The 20236-nt window shown below is 37.5% G+C and overlaps 1 protein-coding gene across 2 annotated transcripts in view; it reads right to left on the bottom strand.

The window, feature by feature from the left end:
* The window catches only part of CDK17 (cyclin dependent kinase 17), a 92549-nt gene extending 82081 nt beyond the window's left edge, over positions 1 to 10468 (bottom strand). Inside the window, exon 1 of one of the 2 annotated variants that reach the window (XM_026694038.2) lies at positions 10095 to 10468. The gene's annotated coding sequence lies outside the window, so the exon portion shown is untranslated. Of the gene's footprint in view, positions 1 to 9887 lie in introns of both variants that reach the window. The other variant, XM_026694042.2, reaches the window with a different exon arrangement.
* Positions 10469 to 20236: the final 9768 nt, after the last annotated feature.

The raw sequence follows: 20236 nt of genomic DNA on the forward strand, positions 1-20236 counted from the left end.
CAGGACAGCTGTTCCATAGGTCTGTTTATCTGCTAGGTCTCCATTATGTCTCAGTGTGTTTTTGTGGATCAGGCCTGTGATTTTGCTTTTGTGGAAGCCGCTGGCTGTCAGTACTTTAGTCAGGGTGCATAGTTCAGTCTTTATGTGTGTCTTGTCTGCCAGGCGTTTGGTTCTGGCAATTAGTGTTTTGGCCACGGAGTTTATCTGTGCTGGGTGGTGGTGGGATTGGGTGTTGAGGTAGCGGTTGATGTGTGTTTTCTTCTGGTATATGGTGTGTCCTAGCGTGCCATCTGTTTTTTTGTAGATTAGTACATCTAGGAATGGTGGTTGTTTGTTTGTTTCCCTTTCCATGGTGAATTTGATTTTGGGGTGTGTGCTGTTTAGGTGTGTTAGGAAATTGCTTAGGTTTTCTTTTCCATGGGGCCAAATAACAAATGTGTCATCGATGTATCTTAACCATAGTTTGGGTTTGTGGGTGGCATTGGCTAGGGCTCTGGATTCGAATTCTTCCATGAACAGGTTTGCAATAACGGGTGACAGTGGTGATCCCATAGGGGCTCCTTCAATTTGCTTGTATCTTTGTCCTTTGTATATGAAATATGTGTTGGTTAAGCAGTGTTCTGCTAGTTCCATGAGGTGTTTGTGTGGTTGGTATTTATTTTTGATGATTTCTAGGGTTTCTTTTATTGGGACTTGAGTGAATAGTGAAACCACGTCGAAACTTACAAGCAGATCTTTTTGTTCCACGTGTAGATCTTTGATCATTTCCAAGAGGTGGTATTAGTTTTGTACATGTGAAGCTGCTGCTTCAGCATGGGGCTGTAGCTGCTTTGCTAGGTATTTGTCTAGGTTTTGTAGTGGTGCTCCTCTGGAGCTGACTATGGGTCTGAGAGGTATGCCTTCTTTGTGTATTTTGGGAAGGCCGTATAGTTTGGGGGCATCTGGAATATTTTTCTCTTGGGATGATTGTCTGTTGGATCTCTTTGGTCATGTTGCTGGTTATGATTTTCTTCTTGGTTATTTTTTCCAGATATGTGGTTGGGTCCGTGTTTATGAGTTTGTATGTGGAGTCTTGGAGTAGGTCTGTCAATTTTGTTTCGTAGTCTTTTCTATCCATTACTATTGTGGCATTACCTTTATTTGCTGGAAGTATGATTATGTTGCTATCGTTCCTTAGGGCTTGCAGGGCTTTTAGTTCCTCTTTGTGTAAGTTGCTTTTGGGTGGTTTGCTTGTGCATAGGATGTTAGTGACTTGGTGTCTTATTCTATCAGCTTCATCTGTATTTAATTTAGTTAGGCTGGATTCTACTGCACAGATGATGGATTCTGTGGGGATTTTTTTGGGTGCTATAGCATAATTGAATCCTTTGGTTAGGACACCTGTTTCTGTTTTGGTGAGTTCTCTATTGGAAACGTTGTATACTAATTGTTTCAGGTGTTGTTATGAGTTGTTGGGGGCTTTCTTGTCATGTTCTAATTTCTTTAGTTTCTTCAGGAGTTTGTCATTTTTGTAAGTGGTTTCAGTTTCAGCTCTCCAAGTTGTAAATTGTTTTATCTTGTCCCAAAGTAGAGGGTGGATTTTGTTGCTCAATTCCAGGTGTAGGGTTAGGAGGTCTTTGTTTAACTGGTCAAGTTGGAATCTCTTTCAGTGGAGCTCATTCCTGAGTAGAGCCATTTCAGTTCTTTTCAGGATACATTTGGTAGCAGCTGTGCTGTGATGAAATGTTAATTTGAAGCAGGTTGGTGTTGCATTGTTGTCTCTGCAGCTGCGTAGGAATTTGAGGTCACATCTGCCTGATGATGGCAGATGAGATTCTGCCGAAACGTCGCTACAACTTTAAAAGCACAACTATAATGAAATGGGAAAATACCTGAACAGAGCTGAATACCATATATATGTATGTACGTACGTATGTATGTACGTATGTATGTATGGTATTCAGCTTTGTTCGGATATTTTCCCACGTCTTTAAAGTTGTAGCGATGTTTCGGCAGAATCTCATCTGCCATCATCAGGCTTCCGTATTGTGTTCATCTGTGAGTCAGGCTTTCACAGCCGTTTCTGTTTTAAATTTGGTGCTAGCCTACTGCTGTGTTAGAATGGTTTTTTCTTCATCCTGATTGGTTGGGAGTCTTGGTCTGTGTTTATTGGTCTTGGAGTTTGCTGTGTTCTGCTTGATTGGTGTTTCTAATATCTTCTGTCTGTTTTGTAGCATTCTTTTGTCTTGATTGGCTGGCAACATTGTGTTTCCTGTATTGGAGGCTTTTAGTGCGGCTTAGCTTCAAGTAAACGGGCAGCTATCATTTATTAGGAAGCTAGGTTTCATCTGGGTGCCTGGTTGGGGTGTGTTTGAGCTGGAGGTATCGAGGGGGGGGCTGCTTGTGCCCAGGTGTTTGCTTGGCTTGTGGTGTGGAGATTTTTTTTGTTTGTGAGTGCAGGCTTGCAGATAATTGACAGTCCAGAAATGGGACTCTTGCTCATGCCCTCATGGGTGTGGAAGCCGCAGGAAAGTTGCCTTGCCAGCTGTTACTTTTTCTTTGCACCTTTTATTCAGAGGTTTCTGGCCATATTTATTTATCCATATGCTGATGAATGGCTAAATAACCAATTACCTTACAATTTGGGCAGAATGAGCAGCAACACTCCTCATATCTGCAACGGACAAGTAAAAAGGTAGGATTGAGAATGAAATGTAAAGAAATGAGAAAGGGATGCTGCATGGCAATTACATACATAAATACAAGAAAAGAGAAAGAATAGATTGCTAAAAGAGTAAAAATCCTTTAGAAAAATAAAATTACATGAAGGTTGTGGGAAGAATTCTATTAGAACAATACAGCACAAGCCAACATGCTAGAGGGTTTGGACCCTGCTTAACTAGACGAACAGCTTCTTCTATATGAAGTGTGGCCTAGGATGTCTTCTTTGAAGGAAGATGCTTAGTGTGTGTTCTGAGAAGATGTCAACAAACATACCACTACAGAGGTAAGAGTAACAGGCAGAAGGAATTGCCTTGAAGAAAAAGAAGAACTGCTACCAAGTCAATGGTCAGATAAAAGAAATTTTGAGGTTGGGGCAAAACTGTAATTTGAGTAAGCGCCTCAGGCAAGACTGTCCTTAGTTCTCACAAAGATAAAGGGAGGGAGGAGGGAAAGCATATCCAGACTTGCAGGATTGTTTCTGCAATGTTATATCAAAAATATTACTAGCATTCACAATTCTGGTTTCCTACTTTGGCTAACCATACATGCCTTTGCTTGGCAATGCCAACACCAAGAAATTTATTTCCCTAGTTTGGTTTGTCTGTGTTCTAAGAAAATTTTAAACTTGCTTTTCTATGTTAGATTTTCTCCCACAATGACCTTATTTTAATTTTATTGGACTTTTAAATATTGATGCCATGTTTCTATCCCTTTTCTATCCCTCTATTAATTATGCTTATATAACATTACTAGCTTTATATTTGCTAGGGAAGTTGTGTTGTAAATCACTGGGAGTCAGCTTTGTTAGGAGCAATGAGCAATGATAAATCCGTTTAATACATCTTGTCTAAAATGAATCTGCCCATCCTGTCAGGCATGATCTAGAGGAATGCTTAGGATTCTGCCTGCATGGGAAATAAGAATTGTAGGGGCCAGCAGTCAGAATTTCTCCATGGTGGCTCCAAAATCTTAAAATATACTGTCTATAGCAGTTCTAGGTATTTATACTTGTTTTTTAATGAGCCTGTGATGTTGATGCCTAGCTGAATATTCCTATTAGGTTGTGTTGAGGGACTTTTGTTATGTTGGAGAGACAAAATGATTTTTTCTATGCAATTCCAAGTACTACCGGAAGATATTAGTCCTAGCTTTTAATTTCCCTTACCTGACAAGCCTCAGGAAAGAGACACAGAGAGAATGGGGGGGGGGATGTTGATGACATCACTATATGGCCTTCTGCAAGCCTTTAGCAGGAGAATAAGTTTCAACTCCCAGCCTCCAAGAAGGATCTTTGCCCTATTGTTGTGCAAATTATGACTAAGACTAGTTGTGAGACTGGCGATAACACCAGAATGGTTTAAGGTCTTCCAGTTGAAAATGCAATGTGCTATTTGATCACAGTGGGCTTAAATTATTGTACATAAAAATGATAAGAGTCCAAAAGGAAGGAGAAAGAATGAAAGAAAGTTCTACATCAAGAATCTGGAAGGCTAGAAAACAAGCTCCATAACAGAGCAGTAAACTTCACCTCTTGATCCACCCTGTTAAACTCTGAAATAAATTATACATTCCTGCTGACTCATAAGAGGAGGTGAATCTCATTAACTTCAAACACAGTTAGAAAAAAATGGTGGTAAAAGCTACAGCTCTTTTCCACAGAGTAGATTTAGACAAGGTAAAGGCCCAAGTCATAATGAATAAAATACATAGCTTATATTCTAAACTAGTTGAGGAAAGAAAAAAGTTTAAAATTGTATGATTTACACTGATGAGATTTTGTAGCAGACTCTGAGAATGGCTGAAACAAGATTTAAATGAACAATACTGTGAGCACGTCAACTCACTTTGGAAAACAAAAGATACTGAAAGAAAAAACAAAAGTGGACCAAGGCCCATGGTTTAAATCCTTGTTTAGCTATAAACCTCACTGGAACAGGAAAACATGGGTTTCTGCTGGGGATGGGAAGGAATGAAATATGTCAAAGTACTGAGCACAACCAGGTGATTGAAGCCTGCCCCCTTTTACAAGTATATAACGCAACAATACACATTAGAAAGGAGGAGAGCTATGGCTGCCCAATTGTGCTTACCATCTTTAGATCATTGATGCCCCTCCTAACACTCCTGCAGGAGGCAATCATTTGCACAAGGCAAAACTAAGAAACTAAAAAAGGGACAAGCACCATGAATGTCATAGGATCTGCCACTCTATTAGACTGATTATTTTAAAAATAAATATTTGAGAATGACTAATATTTCACAAGATAAGAGTTTCTTGAATATTTTGATCATTTTGATTTAGATATATCATCATCCTTATCTGCACAATAATATCGACAATGAACCCTACAACATAATATCCAATGGTAGGTTGCAGACCAGACCAGACTAGCTAGAATACTGAGCAGTTTCAAAAGAAAAGGAGAAATGCATTACAATAACTGTAAGGAAAAGGAGATAAGCAAAGAATAGCAGGAAGTTAAAATAAAAAGAGAAAGCTAGCTGTGATTCAGAAGAATGTTCTTCATTCTGCTTCATGCAAGGATTTATGCGTGGGGGAAATTGGTCAACAAACAAACTAGACTCTCACAGCTTAATTTAGAATTTGCAGGTAGCTGCCTGATTTTTTTAATGGGATTTAACTGTAATATTCTACAGTTATAGTCATAGACAACTATGCTACCCTGAATATATGGATTCAGCCAAGTGTCAGTAATATAGCTAAGTTGTTCAAAAATTGTGGTATTCTTGCCTTTTGCAGCATTCATCAGGATTTGCAGGGAACAAATTTGTCATCATAATGAACTATTTATAATATGAAGGTAACATTTGAAAACCCTATCTAAATCAGAATAAGGTCCAAGAATTGAGAGCAGGATACAGTCAGATAAAAGTAAAAAGGCACAAAAGCAAGAAAGAGTAGTATTTAGCTTGCCTCTTTGTCTTAATGAATTAAAGAATATTCTGTGTGATGAGACTTGCTAATCAAAATGCAGTCCATGAGATTACAGTTGTTTAAATATTGACAATTCCATTAAGGGAAGAGCAAATATTCAAAGAAAAAGAAATAATTTTCTTATAAGAAATTAGAAATAGTTTATTACTTCTAATTATTTTGTGGTACCATCTAGAGCAGTAACTATTATTGTGCTATGGTAAGTTGATTAACCACTTTACTGTATTTCCTAATACTTATTATATGAAAATATTACAAAAATGCATCCAAATAAACATGATATAAATTCAAAGTACTAAGTAAAATGTATCAACAAAACATAAAAAATAAGTGAAGAAACAGGTTTGAAAGCAGAACATTTTATAAAGGGATATTTGGGACATGTCTAGGTTAACCAAACTTGTGCTGCCAATAAAGAGAATTTAAAGGAAATGACAGATGACTTGTTATTTAGAGTCTGAAAAACTGGCCAGGACAAAGCAAATATAAATTATCACCTGAAATGTTTTGTCGAAGAAATTAAAAACCACTAATGAAATCAAATTTTCACCTGTCATTTTTGTTTATAAGCAATATGACACATGACATCATAAACAAATCCTCCCCAAAAGAGAATTCAATAAAATGAATTATTTTTTACCATAAATACCAAACTTAAAAAGATAACCATAGCTTTTGTCAGTTCCTAAAGCAATCATTATTCCAATATTACTTTTTATATTTCAAGCATGATTAAATAAACATGTTGTTCATTTAAAATTTGTAAAACATACTTCACAGGTTTAGAACTGAATTCAGCATATGAAAAACATGCTTTTATTTAACCACAAGTTTTTCTTATTGTCAATTAAAAACTGTGTTCAGATATTACACTAAAAACATAGGTCAGTGTATAATAATGGAAATAAAAATTTTACATTACAAAGCATTTAGTGGAAACACCCTCTAGTTTGGAAGGAGGGGAGGAGGAATATTCTATCAAGATGAATTTCATCCAAGAAAGAATTTGGTTTTATGCACATGTTCCACTGTATTGAACATTACGCACACACAAAAGTTTCACTCACATAGAATCTATAACACAGATCTTGTAACTTGCATTTGTATGAAACAATTTTTTTGAATTCTAGCTTACAACACTGCTACACTGCTTCAATCTCTTGCACTTGACTGGCCTATAAACAATTTTATCCACAAAACCAGCCTTGGGTAGATGACCCAAGGCAGATATTGGACGTGGCTTATGAATCATTGTTAGCTATAGTGCACTTCTCTGCAACATTTGATACCAGCAATTACTACAGCCTTCTAAGATGTTTAGCTGAGACCTAGATCTGGAACCACTACAAAGCAATGCTCCTGTTTTGCTGAAGGCAATATCCAGGTTTATGACCACTGGCATATAGCTTTACAACACCAGTGTCCACTACACATTTTAGTATCTGTTTCAAAAATCCTCGACTTTGAGGAGGGAGGGGGAAAACTGAGCACATTTAGACTACTGAAAGCATGTAATTAGAAATAAGAAATGGAAATGTAGTAGATTACAAAGCCAAATGCATAATCATATCAAAAATGCTTTGGATGCTTATACAAGACCAGGAGGCATTCTTGTAAAATGTAAATGCAAGAAGTGCTCTAACTGGAAATGATCTGAAAAAAATGTGCATTGCCAAGATAAAAAGCACCCAAAAATGCTGGAAAGGGGAAAGGGTAAGCTCATCAGTTTGTCTTTGGGCAAAATAAGATTGCTATTGCAGTCATTTGGGGAAAGTATATATTACCTCACAATTCCAAATGTTTCCAACAACCCAAAAAAAGTGCAAGAAACTAACATCTAGTTAGGTTAGTCATGAAAGCCATCCTAAAAAAAAAGAAAAGAAAGAAAATAATCTGGGAAAAGCAGCTGCCAAAAGGGAAAGAGGCAAATATTGTAGATTCTGCTGCTCCTTAAGAGACCACAAAGAAAAAAGGCAAGATGAAAATGAGAAGCGAAACACGGAATAATCAGATGCAGACAAAAATGGAAGTTTCAAAAAGGTATGAGAGCTTTAGAAAAAAATAAAGCAATACCTTATGAAAAATAAAATAAAGTAGAATTAAGCAGGCAAAACTAGTCAATGAAATGAAATATGACCCAATGAATATGAGTCCATATATTTTCTTTAGCAACCTGAGTCTGCAAGTCTGAATTCACTTGCTTGGGAATAAGTAGAGCTTTACTTTAAGTGGACGTGTATAAATTACCCTGTGAATTAATCATCCACAACACTAACAGTGAGATATTCAAAACATTTTTACTGGGGAATAAGCTTCTTTGAATAAAGAGGGATCTACTTTCAAGCAAATATGTATAGGACAGCATTGAGCTAACCATTAGACCAAAACTTTTTACTTACATTAATCCTAAACAAACATAGGACTTGCACTAATAAATGTTAAATCATTAAATCACTAGTCACTTTTCATTTTCAAAAGTAGTGCATATGATTTTTTGTGTAGTTTGGGAATCTTATTCACCACTTCTCATCACCGTCTTCTGTTCAAGAAAACAATTGTGAGCTTTTTAGAGCTTTAGTCCAGTTAGTGAAAAATATTTTTGCACATTTAATTTTGCAGTAAATTGAAGAAAAAATGGCAAGGAGCCAGTACACTGCAACAAATAATAGATACAATTTTGAAAAGGTGAATTCAGATCCTTGCACAGTGACAAAGTTTAAGTATAAAGCACATCACACTCAATGCTTGTTTCACTTTATGCAAAACAAATAAGGGTTGTAAAAAGGGTGCAGTTACAGCCAGTCACAGCTTTCTAAGGTACATTATTACTTCCACTGGCCAGTCATTATTTCTTAACCCAACCTCCCTCCATATGGTAATTGTTGGAAGAAAGAAATAACAGGCAACACCCATCTTCACCACCTTGAGCTCCCAAAGAAAGGGCACAATGTATATTGTAATAAGAAATAATAAACTGTTTGTTTACTTTCACAATGCCCTGTACAATTTTATTTTATCAGCCTTTTTTCTAAGCTAAAAGCATATGACCTATTTTGAAATAACCCATAGAACTATTTTTAAAAGGTAGAAATACTAAAGAATAAACTTGAACTTATACACTTGCACCATGTAACAAAAATAAGGGTAAAAGAAGTCCAAATAGAATAATTTGGCTACATCTTCTGTCTTGTCTCATCCTTATGGCCCACTGAACACTGGCAAATAGTAGCTGTTGTAAACAACATGCCAAATGTGTTTTAAGCTACTTGAATAGTCTTTGCAAGAAGAGTAAGGATAGCCAGGGAGCAAAAAGGAGCTAATTCATTTCTGAAAACACACTGTATTGGTTTCCACAAAATTGTAAATGGTGATTCATACCAAGTAGGCTGTTCTCCCAGAATAAGCTATTTTGTTTATGCAGAATCTATGATAATACCAATTCTAAAAGGAAGGGGTTCAGGGTCAGTGTATGCCTTATATCCTGTCATTTTAAGAATGCTTTAGGAGGAACCTAAAGAGAGGGAAAAGATGCAGCAAGAAGATATAGCTAAAGCACTCTCAAAATGGCTTGTTATAAATAGAAATATAAATGTATAGATATTTTAACATGTTGGCAAAGTATGAGATACAGGAAAATTGCCAGGAGAAAAAAACCTGTTACCACCCTCTGAGAATTAAAACACAAAGCAGATCTTAGAGGACGTGCATGGTATGCGCATATCAAATCTTATGAAACATCAACATCAGATAGTGATTGATTATCAAAACGATCTGTGTGTGGTGAGAATGAGAGAGAGGGAGGGAGATAATATTTAATATGCTGTTCCTGCTTTCATCCCTGCACAGCTTTGCAGAATTGACACTTCGCTGAAAAGCCATTTACCAACAATCTGAATGCCCTCGGTGAACCGATGCACAGAGCTCGGAAAGCAGGAATAGTTCAAATCAGGGCAATCAATTCTTTACTATTAAGCCCCATTTCCTTCCTTTCATCCAGGACATACGCACTGAAAACAGAGGCGAAATATTGTAAAGCCAAGAAATGCCTTCTCACCACATCCTATCCCTCATGCGCAATTACCATCCGGTCCGGACTACCCTCTCCCGTGCACCCGCCCCCCCAAAGGAAGGATAGTGGGCGACAAACAAAGTCGAAGGTCTGAAGCTCTTTTTTGCTATCATATTCGGTTTCAGCAGAGCCCGAATTTTAAAAAGCCCATCCACTTACACGTGCCAAAAGAGTAGATCCTTCACGGACGTCGTCCTTCTGCCTCCAATTTCTCCCAAGCACCGGAGACCGGTATAGATCGCTGAACACCCACCTCACCACCTTGCTCCCTTTCGGGGCTGAAAGGAAGCCGCCCCGTCGCCCTCTCGCCTCGGGCCAGGCCCCTGACCTGCGCGCACGGCAGACAATGAGCAGCCCTGAACTCACCAGCAGCAGGAGCCGCGCCGAATCTCTGCCGCGCCGGGGCGGTCCTCGTCCTGCCTTAGTTTTCCGTGCTCCCTCCTCGCTGGCACCGCCGCACCGCCACCGCCTCCTCTTCTTCCGCAGGCGAGCCCCCGCCAGCTAATGCCGCCGCCCCAAGTACGCTTCCTGTTCTGCCCCGTTCTTTCCCGGCTCAAAGAGTCACTTTATGCCCCACGCCAACATGGCTGCTCCCCCCTCCCGCCCGCCAACTAGATCGGGGATCGCGCCGTTCGGCCTTTGCTGTCGCGGCGTTACTTCCTTTGCTCGGCCACGGTACGACTCCGGATGCTGCCTGACGACTCCGCCGCCCTGCGCGTAGTTGCCAAATAAGAACGACTGAGCGGCCGCCCAGGAGCACCAGATCCCTGCGAAGCAGCCGCAGCGCAGACCAGAACCAGTGCGACAGCTAGCGGCTGGCGAGTGATTTACTGCCTCTGCTGCTGCAGATATGGGACTAGGTTGGAAAGGACGCCCACGGCCTTCCCCGACTCCAATTTAAAGTTGAAGTAGCCTTTCTGAAGGCAATCCGGTCCGGGATTAGATGCTTAGACTTTACCACTACGATATTTTATCTACGTATTCCAGCCAATGCTGGAATATTTGCCGGGAAATTATACCTGTTTCTAATTCTAAGAGCATTTCTGTTTTGTTTTTTAAAACATTTTTCCATTCTGTATCCTACCTATAAATTAAAAGTTGCTTAAGGTGTTTGAATAGGAACTATTAAAACCAGCAGAGGTATGGACATTTATTTTGTACATCACATAGCCCCACTCAAAACATATGACTTAATATTTTGAATGAAAATTTTGAGACTGAAATCTCAGTTTACAATACAATGGAGAGGTTATGTTTTGTGATTGCTCCTGATGAAAATACAAACATTCAAGTTACAGGTTCTCATGGTCTCTTGATGTTTTTTGCATGGCTTCAATAGACACTTCTGAGGTTTTATTCTTGTGTTTAGACATTTTTCTATTAGCCCTGAATTTGTATAAGATATTTTAAAATAATTTCAAGATGCATTTATACACACACACATTTATACATATGCATACATAATGTGTGTATACATACAAACACACACATATACATACACAAAATGCTAACACAATAAGTAATACCATGTTTTTATAATATAAATATTGAACTTGTTTGCAAAATGAGAAAATTAATACCTTGCAGATTGTTAGGCCCTAAACTATAGCTTGTTTACTTTATGCCTAAATCTGGCATTGTTCAGGGTGCAGTTTGCTGCTCCACTTCCAATGCACTCTTCCTCATGTTAAGTTAAGTCCATTTCAGACAGTGTACTTCAGTTTGTTGCTGCACATTGACCCGAATAGTTTATTGCCTACTTTACAGAGACAGGAACATATTTTCAACTAAGTCAACAATCATCATTCTTTCTAATACCATCCACTATCAATTTTACACATCCATACTGAATTTAGGGAAGTGTTTACTGTACACTTCCAGAAAATTTATCTGGCCTATGACTTTTAGATTCAGATTCACTTGAACTTTCATTTGGAGAAAGTGTTACTTAAGATACCATGTTCTTTATATTTGAAGCATTTGGAGGCTGGTCTGTCAGCAAGTCTTCCCTCTATAGTGGGTTGGATGATACTTGATGTGATATTGTTGCAGATGCACGATAGTGTGGCTCCTAGGTTAATCCTGCCTGGCTGGCAGTAACCCAGGCAGTAACTCTCACCTCAATAATTCTTTGAGCCCAAATTTTGGAATCCTCTACCTTCTAGGCTACCAGATCACTACTTATATCGTCATGGTTTATGTCAGGAAGATTTCATTATAGAACTCTTCAAGTAGTTGGGCCATGAACTGCTCAAGTTGCATCAGCTCAATACTTCCTCAACTGTGCTGGTTCCTGTACATTCATGCCAGATAGCAGACAGTATAATCATTTTGAGAACAAAAGCCTGATTAAAATTGGGCAGTTTTTGCCATAAAGACTTTTAGTTCTGTCTGATATTTTCTTGTAGGGTATTTATCCTTGGTCTTAAATAATACATAAATATTAATATTGATCTGATGCATGTTGTAGGCCATTAATAATAGGGAACTAGTTAAATTTTCAGAGTTGTCCAGAAAATGGTTGAGAACCTTAACCTCCTTTTATTCTGATAGAATAAGAATGTGAATTGCTGGAATGTTGTGGTAAAAGACACGTTGCTATTCAGCTTCCCTGTCTCCAACTGATGAGACCATTCATTCCTTTTCTGCTACCTAGAACTCCAATCTTCTAAAATTCAGCTTAATTCTTCTGAATTCTTTTCTCCATCTGGTGCCAGGACCATTTTCTTCATTTTTTTCTGGGTCTCCAGATTTCTTCAGTGGCATATCTATAGACTAAAGAAAATAATGTAAAACAACTAACCATCATCGCTACCATCACTAATGCCACCATCTTTACTTTCATCAGTGCAGGATAGGGACCAACTATTTAACAAATCCATGAAACTTAGGCCTTGACAGCTTTTCTGATCCCAGTAGGTTTGATGTTTATCTGGCCCTTTAATAGAGCGCTATTAGAAAGGAGAACAGCAAAAGCACATCTACATGGAGCCTAATACTGGCACACCTTCAGTGGCATGGATGACTGAAAAGTTTTGAAGTATTTTTCTTCACTATAAAGACATTGTAAAGTCTTGTCTGGATAGGGATTGTATTGTTTCTGGAAAGCATTAAAATTCCCTTACATAGGTTTCTTTTAGCAGAAAGATATTGCTCTCATATAACATTATCATTCTAATGCACATGGCACTAATTCATTTTATAAACATTTAGATTTTTATCTCATGATGCTATTCCTGCCTTCTCTTTTTTCCTTGTGTGGTCTCCTATATCAGTTTATTCTTGTTTTATTCCATGATATATTAATTTTTTTTAAAAACCAACAATTTAATTATGTTCCTTCTAAAGCCGTAAACCTTGGGATACACATATGATTCTTTTTTATTTTTTATTCTCAGTCCCATTAATTTTATCTTCAGAACGGTTTGTCTATTCAAGCTTTTGCAACCAAATTCCTATAGCCCCGTTTCACTATTATTTCTTTTCTCAATCGTTTTTATGACTTTACTAGGATATTATTCAATGGGATTAGTCTTTCTTTTGTTTAGTTTTAACCTGTGGCCCATGCAGAAGCTTAAGAATGATTGCAGCAACCATCTATTACTGCAACTTATGAACTTGTAAACAAGCTATTACTCAAGCATGTGAAGGACAGCATTAGAAACATTTATTTTTCTGCTCTTTAAGTTACTTAGGTTCATTTCAAAAGTGTATGAGTAATAGAAGGTTATAATCAGAATGCTGAGTTAGAGACATAATGCAAAACACTGGCATTATAGAATCTTGTTCACAGGATTACTGGTAGGGAAATGAGAAATAGGGGAAGATAAAGGATGTGGACAATTCTGACTCATTTGAGGAACAACAAGATGAAAAACTAAGGAGATGCGCTGAAACCATGCATAAAACTTAATCAGGGTATATTATCCATAGACTATGGCTTAGTACCAGGTGTGAATGTAATCAGTGAAAAAAAGGTATAGGTGGTTTTTGAGTTACAACCATAATGGAGTGCCTGCCCAATATGGTTGTAAGTCATAACAATTGTAAAAATGGGGTGGTCATATGACTAACCCTTTTATAGACTTTGAACAGTCTCTAAGTAAGAGACTGGAGGAAATCTGAAAGAAAGCAAGTGAAGGAGAGAGATTTGGAAGAAAAGTACTGAAAGATTAAGAAGATAGTAAAGTAGTTGGGTCTATGATGTGCTGGAGTCCCAAGAAAAACTACTACATATGCCTTTTTGAATAAAGTAGAGCATTGCTCCACTTATAAGAATACAATTTTCACTTATTTGGGTTTTTATTTTAATTGTTTGCTGCTCAATTCTTGTAGTCAGAACTTCATACAAATATTTCATTGCATTTAAAAGAAGTAACTTTTATTTATGCCATTGTGTTTTATAGTTCATATTCTTGTGATTTTTTTTTGTAGAGCAACCAATTTATAACTGCCTTTAAGTTCACAAAAGCTTTTAGAACAACATGAGAAACTCAAAACCTACTATTACTGCACCATGCTCAACTAGGAAAGTTAATCCACTGAAGATGGGGGCAGGGAGAGAAAGAGAAGAATCTATCCAAAATATAGCTAAAGATTGAAACTCTCAGGCATTCTCCACACATGAGGCCATTACCTAGGAATTTTAAACATTTTTCAGTCCTGACATTTCATTTGTATTTTAATTAATTGTTTTTCCAAATGGTTGTAGTTTAATCTGCCTGCTATTGCTAGCAGACAAATTCTCTATAGAAACAGCTGTATCTTAGTAACATGCCAAGAATAGACTGAAGAGGTGTGTCATGGAATGCATCAGTGCACGCAATAATTTTAAATCTAACTCTGTATCAATATGGTAAGTCGTGCTACCAAATTGGTTTCTCAGTTGATGAGGTAAGGCGGCCTGCAGGTGGTCAGAGGCACATCTTTCTTTGTTCCTGCCTCTTCTATTTACTTTGTTGGTTTTCTTTCTAATTTTTCACATGCTGCAGAGCAAGTTTGACTATCTGTACAACCCATTGTGAATGCTGATGCTCTGTTCTAAGGTTCTTGCTTACCATTCAGCTGATTGGCAGGCTGCTAGGGAGTGCTCTCCATACTGAGGAAATTCCCCTGGACAATAGTAGAGTTTCCCAAGACTGCTAATAGAGCAAATCAATGGATTGTAAGGGGGCGTAGGGGATAGTTTGTGAAGTAATCTAGGTGGTTCATTGGAATAAAGAGAACACAGCAGTGCTTCCTCATCCTGTACATCATCCTTTTTCCCTCCCCAGTGACTCTAGTAAAGCATGCATTACAAAGAGGACGTATATGTGTGATGTGTGAAACAGTATATTATGAAATTATTTTAATTTTGAGCATTTTAAAAGTTTCATTCTAAAATATTGATGAGGTATCTAAACCATTATTAAGAAGTTCATGTTCAATTAAGTGAAGATTTTATTTCTTCATAAAAGTTTCTTGACATCTTTATTTCACTTTTCAAAAACAACAGGCACCAGTTGGTCAGTGTGAATTCGGTTTTCTGAATCTAGAGCTATATCATCATGCTTTCTGATTATCACATATTAATTACTGGAAACCAACACTTGCTGTTAATTTTCTGGATTGGGTAATTTTGGAATATACATATCTACATAGTAGCTTTGGTTGGAAGGATAGTATTAAGAGTCAAAATACACACAACTTTAGTTTCTCTGGAAACAATTTTATCAGCTGGAAAATTATGATGTCTAATTGAAAATTTGATCCTTTTTCAATGATAAACTGTATGGGAAACCCAACCTTTAAAATTAAGAAAAAGATGACAATATGGAAAAATGGGGTGAAATAGGGATATTGGCTATTTATTTATTTATTTGCATCCTGCCTTTATTATTTTTTAAAAAATAACTCATGCACCTTCCTCTTTTATTTTCCCCACAACCATGTGAAGTGAATAGTGCTGAGATAGAGAGAGATAGAGATAGAGATAGAGATAGAGATAGAGATAGAGATAGATAGATAGATAGATAGATAGATAGATAGATAGATAGAGGTCATCCAGCTGACATTCATGGCTAAGGTGGGATTAGAATTCATGGTCTCCTAGTTTCTAACCTGGTGCATTTTTGTAGTTGACTCTGGATCAACTGATAGATGATGGAGATGGAATTTTAACATGTGTTAAGAGACAAATATCATCTGTCATATGTAGCTCAATTGCAGTTTATAGCTATATTATTTGTTAACAACTGTATTTGAACCAACAGCTTTGGATACAGTTGAGATCCCAGAACATTTTGTTATAGCCTTTAAAATTAAGAAACCATATACATACATACATACATACATACATACATACATGTTTTCTTAAGTTTTCACGGGTATCTATATGTATGGTATTCAGCTTTGTTCGGGTATTTTCCCACGTCATTATAGTTGTGCTTTTAAAGCTGTAGCAACGTTTCGGCAGAATTTCATCTGCCATCCTCAGGCTTCTGTATTGTGTTCATCTGTGAGTCAGACTTTCACAGCCGTTTCTGTTTTAAATTTGGTGCTAGCCTACTGCTGTGCCAGAATGGTTTTTTCTTCATCCTGATTAGTTGGGAGTCTTGGTCTGTGTTTATTGGTCTTGGAGTTTGCTGTGTTCTGCTTGATTGGTGTTTCTAATATCTTCTGTCTGTTTTGTAGCTTTTTTTTGTCTTGATTGGCTGGCAACATTGTGTTTCCTGTATTGGAGGCTTTTAGTGCAGCTTGGCTCTGAGTAAATGGACAGCTATCATTTATTAGGAAACTAGGTTTCATCTGGGTGGCTGGTTGGGGTGTGTATGTATGTGCCACATACATTGGACAAACCAACCGGAAAATAAATAAATGCATCGCAGAACACAAGAATGCAGTCAGAAAAGAAGAAAATGCTTCCTCCCTTTTCCAGCACCTTAAAGCCACAGGACATGAAATTAATTTTGAGGGAACCACATTAATCTCCAATACTGAACACTTCAACAAGAGAATAATCAGAGAAGCCATCGAAATAGAGAAACACCCCCATAACATGAATAAACCAGATGATGCCTCCCCCCTACCAGACATCTGGAAACTAGCCCTTACCAACAAACAAGTCCCAGCCATGAAAACCAACACTGGAACCAAAACAACACATGACACCACCACCATTCTCCCTCACCAGACTCAAACCCAAACCCATCCCATAGAAGAAAGACAATCACCGTCCATAAACCAGACCATGGCTACATCACCAGCTGCCACACACCCTGACCCCCAAACCAAGCAAACGGACACATGCCATGAACACATATCCAGGCCACAAACTCGGAGCCAAACCAAAATCCGGAATGTCACTTCACAGCCACCCACTCAGGATATCACATCACAGAACTCAGGAGGTTACACCACAAAACCTCAGGATGTTGCAACACAGCCAATGACCCAGGAGATTACAGCACAAGACCCAGGATGTCACAACAATAGAACTCAGAAGGTCATCACACAGCCCATGACCCAGGTTGTTACAACACAGGAGGCTGATAGACACACAGCCAATACCTCAGCCACACATGTTCTTAGGAAAAAGCCAGCCAATCTGCAAACATCAACTCCATCAACCAATCAAGAAATGACAACACAGCCAACCGCCCCACCAGTATATGTAGGGAGACGGCAGCTCCGATCACGCTTTGCTCACACAAGCACAAAGCCGAAAGCACCAGCCTGAAGATGGCAAGTGGGACCTCGTCGAAACGTTCCCAAGATGCTCTCAATCTTACACGGGAAAAGACCTGAACACGCCAAGACCTACATCTATCTAACTATCTATCTATCTATCTATCTATCTATCTATCTATCTATCTATCTATCTATCTATCTATCTATCTAAATTTAAAACAGAAATGCTGTGAAAGCCTGACTCACACATGAACACAATACAGAAGCCTGATGATGGCAGATGAGATTCTGCCGAAAAGTCGCTACAACTTTAAAAGCACAACTATAATGATGTGGGAAAATACCCAAACAAAGCTGAATACCACACACGCACACACACACACACATATATATACATATATATACACACACACACACACACACACACACATATATATATATATATATATATATATATATATATATATATATATATATATATATATATACATATATATGTATATATGTGTGTGTGTGTGTGTGTTATCTATATCAATTTGATAATACTAAGAAATGAGTGTAATAGAGAATTAGAGATTCCTATGTTGCCTAGAAAATGGGACAATGTCTTAACTTCTATACCAAGCGTGTCAATGGATCTTAAACTACAACTTATACAACAAAACTTAATAATTGGAATGTATGGGACTCAATTTCATTGAAATAGAAAATATATATTTAAGACAGTATTTTGTTAGAAATGTATTAAGAATAATGCTTCTTTAAAACACATTTTTACAGTATCCTATACTTAATATATTTTGGGAGAAAGTAATGGATTATAAAAATATAACTAAAAAATGGAAATTTTCGGAGGATAATATTTTTTAAATTACATACCCATGTCATGGAAATTATTAACAGAACAACTGAATAACATGTCTAGTCTAATGAAAAGAAGGACGAAGGGTGATCTGTTAGCAGTGTTCCAATATCTCAGGGGTTGCCACAAAGAAGAGGGAGTCAAGCTATTCTCCAAAGCACCTGAGGGTAGGACAAGAAGCAGTGGGTGGAAACTAATCAAGGAGAGATACAACCTAGAACTAAGGAGAAATTTCCTGACAGTTAGAACCATTAATCAGTGGAACAACTTGCCTTGTGAATGCTCCAACACTGGAAGTTTTTAAAAAGATGTTGGATAACCATTTATCTGAAGTGGTGTAAGGTTTCCTGCCTAGGCAGGGGGTTGGACTAGAAGACCTCCAAGGTCCCTTCCAACTCTGTTATTCTATTCCTATCCTATCCTATCCTATCCTATCCTACCCTACCCTACCCTATCCTATTCTATCATAAACGGATTCACTGTGCTCTTATTATGGCCAATAATAAGAATAATAATATTGCAGCATTAGAAAGATAAATGTACAGCCCCATTTCCTATAGATATAGACTTTGTACCGACAAGTAAAATGAAATAGTGAACTCATTTATAAACAATATTTAAAAATTATCTTATTTTTGTTTCGTATCTTTATTGATTTGTAGTTCCTACCTTCTTCTCTGGTTTGTGTTGTTGCATAAGTACTTTTGATCATTCAGTGGAAAACAGATAAAAGGGAAAAGGCTGTAGAAAAAAAGCAGTGGAAACAGGGAGATGGAAATATAATCAATGATGTACTGTTCTCATGGGTATACTATATTATGTAATGCTATAATTATAAAGGTTTCAGAAATACCATTTTATATAGCCTTTTCTGGTGTATTTTATACTTTTTCTGCCACACTCCCCGTTTCTTGTTGTACTCGTCCAGTCTGTAGAGAAAGCATTTAAAAAGAAGCACAAAGAAATACAAACTACAGGATTCTACCACGTGTTTGTAATGCAAAATACCATAAATATCTTTATTTCTTTTATGAATGAAAAAGGTAGAACTGCTTATGCTTTCATTAAATGCTGGAAGCTCTGGGAAGTGATTGTCAGATAAATAATGCATTTAGAATGCTTATGCGGTGCCTTGGGCATGCTTCACACCAGTGATGGTGTCCTTTCAGTACCAATGACTGAAAGGACAAAGAGTTGGGGATCATAAATACACATTAAAAACTGTTTGACTTTAAAATGTTCTTAATTTTCTTATCATTATTTTTCAAGTTTTTTTAAAACTATCAAAACTTTCTTATCTCATTTTCCAGACCTTTCATCTTTTCTCATTATTAGTAACGGGTTTATAGTATGACATTTTATATATTAGATGCTTCCTGCTCTAATCTAAAAGGTTCAAATTTGAATCTTTACTTTCATTGCAAAAGTTTGTATGTGGTTTTGGATTGTGAAGCTTCCATCCGTGGGGCGGCGCCAAAACAGCCCATCAAACGGGGCCTATTCGGGGGGGCGGCGCCCGCGCGCGGAAGCGAATCCGTGGCCGAAGAGGCGGGGGGGGGTGCACTCTGAGCTTGATTGTTTTCTTTCATATATTTGTGTCATCATCATGCTTGTTGTAATGATGTTATCTAGATTAGTAATAAAATGACTGCAAGAAACAGTCAAGCTCAGAGAGCACCAAGGACCCCACAGTTCAATCCTTAGCTACACATATTTTATCAGTTATCCAAAATCCTCCCAAATGATGGGGCAATTATATTTTTCTACAGGTAAAAAAATTCTGGAAATAGGGATGTAAAGATTGTATGTAATATTAGATGGAGAATAGACAATGGATGTTCCAGAAATATTTCTTTGTAGATTCTAAAAAAACTGGTAAACTAGCAACTTACAGTAACTCAAATGCTTGATTATAGATTTTAGAACAACTAGGCAGGAATGCACTAATCACAGTTTCTGGGCATGTGCAGGAACCAAC

Source organism: Notechis scutatus, chromosome 6, assembly GCF_049901735.1.
Source record: "Notechis scutatus isolate UNSWTSFEM ecotype Mainland chromosome 6, rNotScu1.2, whole genome shotgun sequence".
Classification (NCBI taxonomy): Eukaryota; Metazoa; Chordata; class Lepidosauria; order Squamata; family Elapidae; genus Notechis; species Notechis scutatus.